The sequence below is a fragment of the Bos indicus genome, chromosome 28 (genome assembly GCF_029378745.1).
Source record: "Bos indicus isolate NIAB-ARS_2022 breed Sahiwal x Tharparkar chromosome 28, NIAB-ARS_B.indTharparkar_mat_pri_1.0, whole genome shotgun sequence".
NCBI lineage: Eukaryota > Metazoa > Chordata > Mammalia > Artiodactyla > Bovidae > Bos > Bos indicus.
Genome location: NC_091787.1, coordinates 35,610,225 through 35,623,134, shown reverse-complemented (window position 1 = coordinate 35,623,134; position 12,910 = coordinate 35,610,225).

Here is a 12,910-nt window from a genome sequence, read left to right as displayed (position 1 = left end):
GTCCTAACCCCACCTCCTGCCCCAGGTCTAGGTCCAGTCCCAGTCATGGTCCCAGCAAGTCCAATTTAGACCCAGCCAAGAGAACTACGAGCCTAGCCTAGACTAAGTCTGAGGCCCATGCTCAGGGCCTGGCAAGAGTCAGGTCCAGGAACTCACCTTTCTTATACTGAGAGAAGGCATTTTGGAAGCATTGCAGCTGTCTGTCTAAGATTGTCACCCGCTGCCTGAGAGCATTGACCTCTGAAGGAGAGAGACGCCAAGTGAAGACAGATCCAGAACAGCCTAGGGTCACTCAGAGCCCAGGCCTCAAGGGAAGAGAGTCCAGGTGGAGACTCAAGTTGGGGGTGGGGTAAGGAGGTGGAATAGAGGCCTAGGAAGCCCACCTTTGCTGACCTAGCTGGCCTCTGTGTCCACAGGATTTCCTGGGGTTCTCTTGTGAACAGTATCCCTGACAGGTCCCTTGCCTCACTGACAGTGAACCAGATGTCATTTTAATTCCAAATTCTAGGAATCTGATAGCACTTCCTTTTGCATTGCAGAGGATGGTATGGTTGTAGGAGAGAAATACACATAGCTTGAGTATTTCCTATCCATTAAATTATTGATGTTCAAGGTTATCTGATGAACTGGAGAGGGAGGTTGGCTTGTCATAAAGATCAGATAGAAAATCTGCTCAGGTATTCCTCCAGCGAGTCACAGAGGCTAAGACCAGAGTCCACCTCACCATACACCCTGTCAGCTTTTCCTGCTTGACTCCCACCTGTAAATGGGTTACCTGAGAGGAGAGCTGAGCTGAATAAGGCCTCCTCCCTGCCCCAAACCCTAATGGGGCCCCCAAGGCTTCCTTACCTGCAAGCCCACTCTCCCCCTTTGCTCCTCTTTCTCCAGGATTACCTCTGTCCCCCTTCAGCCCTGGGGGGCCTCTGGCACCTGAAGGGCCCTGTGGACCTATAGCTCCAGCAGGCCCTGGATAAGAGAAGTAGAAATGGGTGAGTGCTGAACATATATTTTAGCATTTTCGTGCTCCGCCCCCCCAACCACCCCCAACTTCCACACATGGACTTCCTTTCCCCAAGCAGCACACCCTCCCACATACAAATGTTCCTCTGTGCCTGGATCCTCTTCTTGCATCCTCTCTATACACTGACTGTCCCATAAACTAACAACCAGCCTTCCCAAATACAAACAGTCCCTGCTACTCTCAGCACCTTCTCCATGGAGACAAACAGTTCCCAAAACCCAACACTGGCTCTCTCCCTGAAATGCCAGCTCTGACATGATGGCTGGTGGGGGTAGGCACAAGGGAATATGAGCCCAGCCCCATATCCATTGCTCACCTGCTTCCCCAGCACGTCCAGGGGCTCCAGTCTCCCCGGGGGCACCTCTCTCTCCTTTGGGGTCTGTGGGGCCTCGGAAGCCCTGCATGCCTGGGGCACCCACTCCTCCTGAGGATGGAACACATTGGAGAAACATGGCTGAGAGTGCGCTCAGCAGGTACCATTTCTTCAGCAGTGCAGCTTGTCACCTATAGCTCCAGGTGAGAGAGCGACCTGGGAGACTGCTCCTGACTGCTTGGTCTCCTCTAGCAAATTCAGTCAGTGTGGGAATGTGGAGAGGCCCAGCCAGGCCTACCAGGTGTAGATGTTCCAGGCTTTCCAGGCACTGTGCACGTACCCTGGTCCCCACCAGGGCTGCCAACGTCACCCCTCCCTTCTCCCTCCCTCACCCACCACATACCACCCTCCTACCTTTGGGCCCAGTCTCTCCTTTGGGGCCTGGTGTGCCTGGAGGTCCCATGCTCCCCTGCTTCCCTGAGGGGCCCTGTCTTCCAGCTGATCCAGGAATACCAGGAGGCCCTGGGAAAAACGACCAGCCCAGTCAGTGACACTGAATCTCCTCGGAACGGAGTGCATAAAAGATGGGGCTGTAGTAGAAGTCAGACAGGCAGCCTCCTCCTAAAGATGTTGCCCTCACTCTCCACCCTCCCCAGGAGCTGCAGTCTTCCCTGAGATAACCCAGTGCCACCTTGAGAATGACCTTCCTCTTCCTGGGGTAGAATCTGTGCATGCCTAGTGCCATGGCCTAGCGGCAGCATGCCATCTACAGACACCTTCATTCCATAAGCTGCTCACCAGGTGGTCCAGGGTCTCCCTTTGGTCTGGGTTCCCCAGCAGAGCCATTGTCCCCTTTTGGCCCTATGGGGCCAGCTGGTCCAGGCCTCCGTACTCATCCTGCAGGTCCGGGTGAACCTGTGGGCACAGACAAGATGGACATAAAGCTGATCCTGGCCCAGGAGGAACCACCTGCCTGCAGGGTCAGGGCCTTGGCGTTCTTTCAGGGTTCTGTAGGGTGTAGACACTGCCCTTCCAGGTGACTGGTCCAGTGGCTGTCAAGAAATGCATATCCACATCCCCATTTTACAAGTGAAGAAACAGGCTTGCTGAATTGGAGGCAGATCCAAACCAAGACTCACCTGGCTTTGCATACGATGCACCTGCCCCTGCCCCAAGGCCACGGTATTTATGGCAGTTCAGTCTGTCAGCTTTTACCCTGGACCATGGACTCCCTGCCCTCCCCCCTTCCCAGAACCAAAGTTTATGGCAGAAATGACACCTGACACTTACTACCAAAGAAATAGAAATCAAAAGCACAAAGAGCTGTCACCTCACACCTCTCAGAATGGCTATTATCAGACAGCAAATAGGAAGTGCTGCAGAAGTAGAGAAAAGGAAAGCTTTGTGCAGTAGGGATGCAAATGGAACAGCCACTATGGAGACAGCATGGAGGTTTCTCAGAAAGTTAAAACTAGAGCTACCCTAGAATCCATCAATTCCCCTTCTGAGCATTTAACTAAAGAAAATGAAAACACTAACCTGAAAAGATATATGACCCCCAAGTTAATTGCAGCATCATTCATGGTAGCCCAGACATGGATGCAGCCTAGAGCCCAAGTATCTATGGACGGATGAATGGATGTAGAAAATGCAGGGTGCATATACAATGGAACATTATTCAGCCATAAAAGAGAATGAAATCTTGCTATTTGCAGCAACCCTGGTGAACCTTAAAGGCACTATGTTTAGTGGAATAAGTCACAGGGAAGGGCGGTACCATACGATCTCACTTATATGTGAAATCTAAGAAAACAAATAGAAACAACATACTCACAATACAGAGAACAGATTTGTGGTTGCTAGAGGTGGGTTTGAGAAGTGGGCAGAATGGATAGAAATCTTCAAAAGGTACTAGGGTCCAGTTTAAAAACAATTAAGTCCCAGGATATAATGTACAGCGAAGTTCTATAGTTAGTAATCCTGGGTTGCATGCTTGAACATTGCTGAGCAAGCAGATCTTAAAAGTTCGCATCACACATAAATCGTTAACTATGTGTGTTGATGACTTATTGTGACAATCATTGCACAATATATGCAAATATGAATTCATTATGATGTACATCTGATTCTAATATATTATAGATCAATTTTATTTAATATAAAGAAGAGAAAAAACTATGTAACATGCTTTTAAAATTATGGAAGATAGATGATATTATTGTGTATTATTAAGTGATAAAAGTAAGTTATAAACACTATTTAATATGATTCCATTTCTTCAACATGTCCACGCATGTCTCAGGCATGTGCACATGTAACACACATTGAAAAAACCACAAGAAGAGCATAGACAAGTGTTAGTTGTTCTTTCTAAGGAGCACAATTGAGGCAATTTTAATTTCCATCTTCTTGTATTTAGTGATCATATACTAATTTGCTTTGGAAAAATGACCAAACATTTAAAAAAATCACATTACCTTAAGAAGGCTACCTAAGTCTGAAATTATAAGAGATTTGCCTTCAAAGACTAAAGGGAGAAATGCCTATTGATTCAAGAATTATACACTCAATTCTGTGAATTTGGTTATTCTTTTTTCATTGAGATGTAATTCATATAATATAAAAATTACTTTTTTTTTTTTTTTACTGTGCTGTGTAGTTTGCAGGCTCTCAGTTTCCCAATCAGGGATTGAACCTGAGGCCTGGCAGTGAGAGCATGGAATCCTAACCTCTGGATTCCAGGAATTACCTGTAATTAATCATTTAAAGTATACAATTCAGTGGCATTTAGAACATTGACATAATTGTACAACTACCACTACTCTTTAGTTCAAGACTATTTGATTAATCCCAGAGAAAAGCTCATACCCATACTCCCTCCCTGCCTCCTCCTAAGCCCTGGCTACCTCTATGCAGCTGCCTGTCTCTGTTAGCTATTCTGGATATTTTATATAAATACATACAATATATGACCCTTTGTGTCTGCCTCTTTAAACTAGGAGTGACATTCTTGAGTCTCATCCAATTTGTAGCACATTATCAGTACTTCGTTCCAATCTATGGATGAGAAATGTTCTATAGTATGAATACAATATATTTTCTTTATTCATTCACCTCAGATAAATGTTGATAGACACTTCGGTTGTTTCCATCTTTTGACTGTTGTGAGTAAGCATTCATGTGCAAAAAGACAACAAAAGAAATCTGTCAGTTACTACTAACTTGTTCATTCACGTATTTGTTCATTTCCTCATTATTTCATTTCTCTGTTCACGGAGAATCTCTCTGTGGAACATGGCTTTCTGCCTAGCACTGAGCAGGAAGTAAATGTCAGCACCAGGTCCTGGTCTGCAAGGAATTTGTCACTGAAGTTTAAACTGTGAGGCACAGGTAATGAGTGAAGAAAACAGCTTCTGAGATGTCCCTTGTCCATCCCAGCACCCTCAACCCATGGACACACACGTACTCATAGGGAACAGGACTTCAAGGCTGAAGAGGATTCAGAGCCCTGGAGAGGAGAGGTGACATTTCAGATCTGGAAACCACTCCCCCAGGGTAAGAAGGGCCAGTCTTGCCCGGGCCAAGAATGTGCAGGTGGAGGGAGACTGGAGTATTTGATGGGTGATGAGAGTGTCTGTGCTGGACATTGGGTCCTGCTCTTAGCTCCAATTCTCACTAGGCAATCAATGGGAGCCCGGAGGATAGGCCCCACATCCCAGACCCCCTGGTGCACAGTGCTCAGGCAGAGACACCTGGTCCCTGGCTGAGCCTCTCCTGGGCTCCCCCCTGGCTGGGGAGGGCAGCAGGTACCTTGGAAGCAAGTCATTCCTTAGAAGGGAGCATTCGAGGTTGCCATCCTTGTGTACAAACCATGGCAGCCATGAGAGCAGGGAGGTAGAAGAAGGGATACTTTTCAATACAGGGCCCCTCGGGGAGCTAGAGAGAGTTGGCATCTTGAATACCACCCTTCCTCTGAGATCACTTCTAGGAGGCCTGCTCTAGCCCCAGCCCATTCATGTTGGAAGCTACTTTCTTTCTAAAAGACAGACAGATATTGTCTCTTACCCTACAAATCCTAGGGATGTTATGTATTCTTTTCAGCTTTAATCTGGTTCATGTATTTCCTCTCCAATCAAAACACAAACTCCAGAAAGATGAAAAGAACTCAGTTTATCCCCCATAACCCTGGCCCAGGGCCATGGTGATTCCCTCGTCCTTGTCGCTGGTTCATCAAATTCTCACTTCTTGTCAGTAAAAACCAGATCTTCTCCTGTGGGGCAGTGTTTCCAGAAAATTCCCTTAATAATCAGTACATTTGGAAACCTCAGGCAAATTCAGCTGGTTGGGACAGCAGAAGAATAAAAGTTTATCTTGAAGACCCAACAAAGAAATGAAGCCTTGGCTCAATTCTCTGTCACTGGTGGTTGATATTATTCTCATCTACAGATGATTAAACTGAAACTTACGACAGTCATCAGTTCAAAAATATTTGACATTCTGCAGAGGCAACATTTAATACGAATGAACAACAGTTAAGTTTGGGAGTGTATGTACTCAGTCGCATCTGACTCTTTGTGGATTGTAGCCTGACAGATTCCTCTGTCCATGATATTCTCCAGGCAATAACAGAGTGAGTTGCCATTTTCTATCCAGGGGATTGTCCCAACCATGGGATCAAACCTACATCTCCTACGTCTCCCACATGAGTGTACTAAGTCACTTCAGTCGTGTGCAACCCAGTGGCCCAAAACTTGCCAAGCTCCTCTGTCCACGGGATTCTCCAAGCAAGAATACAGGAGAGGGTTGCTATGCCCTCCTCCAGGGGATCTTTCTGACCCAGGGATCAAAACTGCATCTCTTACATCTCCTTCTTTGGGAGTCAGGTTTTTTACCACTAGCACCACCTGGGAATCCCAAAGAGTTCTGGAGCAGAGGATCCAAATACCACTTGCTCACTCATTGTTTGTACATTCTTGGGGTGGTTAGGGTCAGAAGATCCTAGGGGAGAAATCAGGACAGGTGGTTATGGAGCTGGGGATTTGGGCAAGCCAGTCTTTGCCAACCAGTAAAGCCATGTTTTAGGTGCACTGAAAATCTGGGGGATTCCTCCCATCTTGGGAAGACCATCTTCAAGGTTTCCAGAGCAGAAGATTCAGAGTTTTGGGGTTGGTTACAATTCCAGTGCCCACCCCTTCCCATCAGGGCAAGCCCATGGTCCCAGCTCTACCTGGATCTCCCTTCTCCCCCCGGGGGCCTTCTCTCCCATCTTGTCCATCACGACCAGGCAAGCTACCCTCCAGGGGGCTACACATAACCAGGGTACAGGTGTTGGCCAGTGTTTTCTGGGAATAGATCATTATTTCTGCTCCCAGGGATCTCCAGGGCTGTGTAAGCAGGAGCAGCATGGAAAGAGGGAGGAGAAGCATGTCCTAGGCAGAGGAAAAGAGAGGGGGGGGGTGCTCTTGGTCCAAGGACAAGGATTAGGGCTGGCCCAGCTCCTGGAGGTCAGGAGAAGCCCTTCCCCCATCTCCTCTCTCATCCTCTGGGGCCAAGAGTAGCAGGGCTTCAAAAGCAGTTCAGGGAAAGTTAGGATAAGGTCTGGCCAGAGAGGACATGAGTGGACCAGCTGGGCCTCTGACCTGGTCTGCCAGCAGCGTGAATCTACTGTCAGATGGTCTGTGTCATCCCTTTTGGGGCTTGTCATCCCTGTCAGGGGCACTTTGGCCAGGATGTAGAATGCCTCACTGAGGCCATTATCACACCAGGAGGGACTCACTGAGGGCCGTTGTGTGCGACCCTTCCCTCTCTGGGTCTCTTTATCCCTTTTTATACCAGTGAGTCGGTTGCTTTACCTCTTACAATGCTGGCTTGTTTCCTAGTTGCTGTCACTTGCTGCTCTGGACAGACTAGTACTGGAGTCTGCAGTGCTATCTGAAAAAAAAAAAAGAAAGCCAGAGGGATAATGCTTGGTAAGCTCTGTCCTGAGCACAGAAAGGTGCATGACTGCTTATTTTTCAGGATTTGTCATACCAGGGCTCCACCAGGAAAGTTCCTGGTACACCTAGAGTCCTGCCCAGACCTCCTAAGAGGACTTGGGACAGGGGCCTCTTGGTAGAGAGGACGTGTGAGATGGGTGCCATCAGGGGGAAGCTGGCTTCAGAGGAGGAAAGCCGATGTCCAGTAGAGTTTCTGGTTACCATCAGAAAGGGACTCAGGAGCTAAGTGAGATCAGGGTGCAGGACGTGGGTCACTCCCAGTGTTGGGCTTCTTTCCTCTCTCAGAGAGAAACTGTAATGTTTAGAGCATGGAAAAGAATCATGGGAGTTGCAGAGACCTGGAAGAAAGCCCGAGGGACCGTGCAAAGGACCGAGGATTGCCACGCAGGCTGATGTAGTGGGAGGGAAGGGGTTTCCTAAGCAGAGAAGTGCCTCCTTCCAAGAGGATGATGAATTGCATTTACCCTGGGGACTTCCAGACAATGGCATCAGACATCTGGTTGTATGTCACATTCAACTCTCCCCCTCTCCCTGTCCTGGAAAGACATCTCCCACCAAACAAAGGGAGAAGAGTAAAGAGCACCCCTTATTGCCTCATTTGCTCCCACCACCAGCACTGAACCTCCTAGAGTGGAAGATCTACACACACCCTGCCTTCTTCAACCACCCACATAGGCAAGGAGATATTCACTGGATATTGGAAAACAAATTAAGAGGCAAGGACAGAGATACTCACAATTGCTTCCTGTAAGGGTCCAGAATATCCAAGCATGTTAGAGTTCCTGGGTAAGCATTGGCTCTTTATATCTGCCCTATAACTTGACCCTCAGCCCCAGTTTCCTGAGACTTCTCTTCAGGAAGTAGGGTAATTTCCTTATTATTGACTCACTCAATTTCACCCCCACCTGAGCTCAGGTGTCCACCTGGGTTCTGGACACCTGCCACTAATGTTGACAGGACTAAACACACATTAGAGTTCAAAGAGCACCCTCAGCCCAGGATCTCATGGGTACCCCACTTCAGCCTTGTAAGTAAAATGGCAGCATCGGTGTCTGTATTTCATGATGTCCAGGGGTCCAAGGTCCAGAGAAGAACAGTAAGTTGTACAGCGATCTACAACTCTTGCAAAAGCAGCCTTCCTCTGCAGAGTCCAAGAGCTAGCACCCTGCGGCCACTTCTCTTCCACCTTCATCTCAACATTACTGCTCGGACACTAGGAAAGAGCTGGGAGCTGCTTGGCCAATCTGAGCAGAAGTGGGGCAGGTGAAGGGCTGCTGAGGCAACAGCCTGTGGGAGACAGCATCTCGGGGAGCTGCCATCTGGCAGGGGTCACTCTTTTGCTTTCTGCTGTCAATCTAGGACAACTCTCCACTTGCCTCAGGATGGCTTTCTACGCTCTCTGTTCATCCCCTGCCCAACCCTTATTCACTCACTGCTGCTGCTGCTGCTGCTAAGTCACTTTAGTCGTGTCCGACTCTGTGTGACCCCATAGATGCACATGACTATCCAATTCTCTTAATTATAGGGTTTAACGGCAACTGCCTACATGCTTGCTGCCCCAGACACTGGTTTCCCTGGTAACTGATGAACAAACTGACGTCAGCTCTCTGTTAGACTGGTAGGCTCCTCCCTCAAGTGGTGAAGAGTGCCTCCACGTCCTTCCTGCTCTCTGCTGAACATGGTATGCTGTTGCACTAGGACCCTTCTTTTCTGGACACGTAAGATTTCCTATCTAATAAGCCATGGACATCTTTGTCCCTGTCTCCCAACTCTTGCTTTGGTCTCAAGGCTGGGCATCAACACGCGTGCACAGCTGCAGGGTGAAGCCCAACAATTGGTGAGTCAGCCAGAAAGCTACAGAAAATCCCGTGAGTGCAGAGATGTTGGAGAATGAGGACAGGAAGGGAAAGTTGTGGGGATAATCCCAGGGTTCATTTCCCTAGCATGTGGGTTCCTGTGAGAGATATCTTTCTCTTCCATTAAACTGATGACATCCTATTAACCTCAGTTTCTTTACAGTTTAAAAGTAGCAGCCTAGGCTTGTGCTTCACCTGACTGCCTGGGGAGGGCTTGTGATACTGGCAAAACACAAGAGCCTTTCTGGTTTTATTGTTTTCTACAAAATACAAACATACCCCTGACCCACCACCCCTAAATAATTACAGGCTTTAGAGACACTAACTGGGACAGCTTGTGAATTGGCCATGGTTGGTTACCATGAAGGGTTTGGTTAGGACCGGTGGCAATGGCGAAATAAAAAGAGTACCCTCTGGGCTTCTGGTCCCAGGTGTGGGAGGGGGCAGAGCAGTGATATAGTGTCAAGGAACAAAGCTCTATGCAGCCTACATGCTTTACAACAAACAGGTGGAAGCTGCTACAGTGGGCCTACTCAAGTTGCTGAGCAATGCAAAAAAACACCGCTTTAGTGGCCATGAAGTTCAGGAATGGGCTGGTAAAAATGCCATACCCAGACTTTTCCACCTGTCCTACAGCCCTACTGCTGCCAGGCTAATAGAAGGACGAGTGGACTGAGTAAGCAACAACAGATGCAGGAAACCCACTGTCTCAACCTGTGAACCAAGAGGCTAGCTTAAGTCACAGAGCTTTTCATTAAATATTCCAAGAGCAGTCAGCACAGGGCGTACCTACATCGTGTTAACCCAGAGCAAACTCTTCAACATCATCGGAGTTCAACTGTTGATCACCCAAATATCATTGACAGCTAACGATCAGGAGAATAACTCACTTTTGTCCTTGCCACAGGATCTACGCCCAGGGGAACATTCTGTAAGTGGCTCTGGGACTGAAACTGGTATGGATGTCCCAGGTGTTTCGGGTTTGCAGCCCTGTAAGGATTAGGAATAAGGGACTTAAAGATTTCATCTGTGCCCACATAAAATAACTAAGAAATTAATCTAGGGCCTCCACTAGAGAAAGGCACCATTATATTAACCTTGTGTTCTGTTATACCCCTCCAGTGTTTTTTGACACTGGCTGGAGTGGACTGAGTTTGCACAGAGTAATGGTACTCTAGCCAGGACAAAAAACGTAGTCACGGGCGTTATTATGTCAGAATGCTGTGACTGCTTGTATTTTGCTTACTGGTCATGATCTTCCCTGCACTGAGTCTGTTAGACATCTTACATTTCATGTCTAGTCTGAGTGGTAAGGAATCTATTTGCAGACATGGCAATAGTGACCTCACTCCATAATGAATCTGATGGTGGGTCTAACAGTGATATGCTGTTGTTATCCTCAGGAATTCCATGAAAATTGACCTGATAAATGGCTGTCTCCAAAGACTTCCTACTCTTTGGACTCTCAGTACTCGCAGCTGTGGTTGTCTGTATTGCATTTGTGGTATCTGACTGCGGTGCACCTTTATATACCTGAGGCCGGGAATACTGTGGAAGAGGGGTGGACCTAGATAGTAAGGGTCATAGGTCATGCAGGTTATGTGGGGATGGAGTGTATGGTCAGCCCATTTGAGATGCTGTTCCCTTGCTTTTACTACATCTCCCTGCTCGACCAGTCCCTGCTCCACTCACAGGACTGCTCAATCCTAGTTTATACATTGCTTAATTAATAACCACCTACATGCTGGCTGCTGCTCTTCCTGCAGGTTTCCCTGGTAACAGATAAGCCCAGCTGACATCAACTCCCCCTGTAAAGGGTAGGGGGACACATTGACACTTCTCCCCAGTGCCAAAAATTGCTGCCATTCCTAGCTGCTATAAACATTGGCACATCACTCTAGGATAATGTGTTTCAAACATGTAAGATGCCCTCTCCAATAACCATTGATGTCTTTGTTGCGGTCTCTCCCCCTTGCTTCAGTCTTAGGGCAGGGCATCTACAAGGCATGAAGGCCTGTGAGGTCCAGCCCAACAGCAGTGGGCAGGTTGCTTTTGTTTTGGTCTCTGGGAACTGTCAGGGGAGGTCTCCCAGACCTGCTTCACCAGAGCATTTATAGACCCATTCTGCTCTGTTCTGGGTGCTGAGCTCTTTGCTTCTGAAACCATAACACAGGCAGGAAAAAGGAAACATGGACATCAGAAGAAGTAAGATTCCAGCTGTTTCCCTCCTAACCTGTCAGGCAGAGGGCAATGTCTCTGAGGTCAAATCTTGGGGGTTTGATTTATACCTTTCATCTGATCATTGTATACTAGGTACAAATTCAGAGCAACTGTCCACACCTGGCTAGGAGTGGCTTGTCCATTGGTTGGCTAGAATGGAGGGCTCTTCATATACTATTGCCTTTATTGTCCTTTCATTTCCTTGAAGTTGATGTCTTAGTAGCTCCCATTTGTTGATTCTTAGCTCAAATAGTAATCCTCCTTCCCTTCACTACCCAGAGTACTCAAGTCCTCAGGTATACAGGCATTCCTTAAAACATTTCTCCCTCTGCTAAGAGCTGGGATCCAAATGAAAAATCACTTTCTGTGGCTCAGATGCCTTTCTTGGTTTTAGGCATGGATTGAAATCCATGCCTTCAGTTCATGTGCCCACTTATATGACTATAAGTTCATCTCTTATGGACAGATGTTCAGACATAAGCAGCCACCAAGTCCAGATGAAAAGCACCTGAGTTTGAATCAACACTCTTCCTGCAGGCTGTATCAGAGAAGTACTTTTCTGATGAGACTGAATTTCCTTTCTCTCCATGCAGAACAGAAGGGTGTTGCAAGCCAGTTGAAGCAGGATCATAGGGTTTTGGGTACAAATGACTCTTTCATTGTATCCAAAGAGACTAACTGCTAAGTCTGCTAAGTTGCTTCAGGCATGTCTGACTTGCAAGCCAGTTGAAGCAGGATCAAAGTTTTTGGATACAAATGACTCTTTCATTTGTATCCAAAGAGACTAACTGCTAAGTCTGCTAAGTCACTTCAGTCATGCCCGATTCTGTGTGACCCCATAGATGGCAGCCCACCAGGCTCCCTGGTCTCTGGGATTCTCCAGGCCAGAAAACTGGAGTGGGTTGCCATTTCCTTCTCCAAAGCATGAAAGAGAAAAGTGAAAGTGAAGTTGCTCCGTCATGTCCGACTCTTAGTGACCTCATGGACTGCAGCCTACCAGGCTCCTCCATCCATGGAATTTTCCGGGCAAGAGTACTGGAGTGGGTTGCCATTGCCTTCTCCAAAAGAGAGTAAGATATACCCCAAATCACTATCTTCCTACCTTTTGGAGAACAGTTCTCATCTAGGTATAATTGTGTCTCAATCCCCACCAAGGATAAAGTCAAACACCTGAGATGATTAGGTTATCCCAAGGGGTAGGAGAGGGTGGATTTGGGGCCCTACGGCCCTCAAGCACAAGATCCTGGTTACTTCTGTTTCATAATCACTTACTTCAGAACTTACGAGAGAGGTGGTTCAGCATAGGTGTGTCTTGGAGATAAGGAATAAAGGAATAAATCACATGCCCACCCAGCCCAACCCCTAATTATTTTATGGACTTTCCTTCTTAACCATCCATTCAAATGAGCCTGTACCCCTCAACCACTTAAGGCCACATGTATTCCCAAGCGATGATAATTAACTACTAGGATTTGAGTAAATGCTCTCTCGTACATCCCAAAGG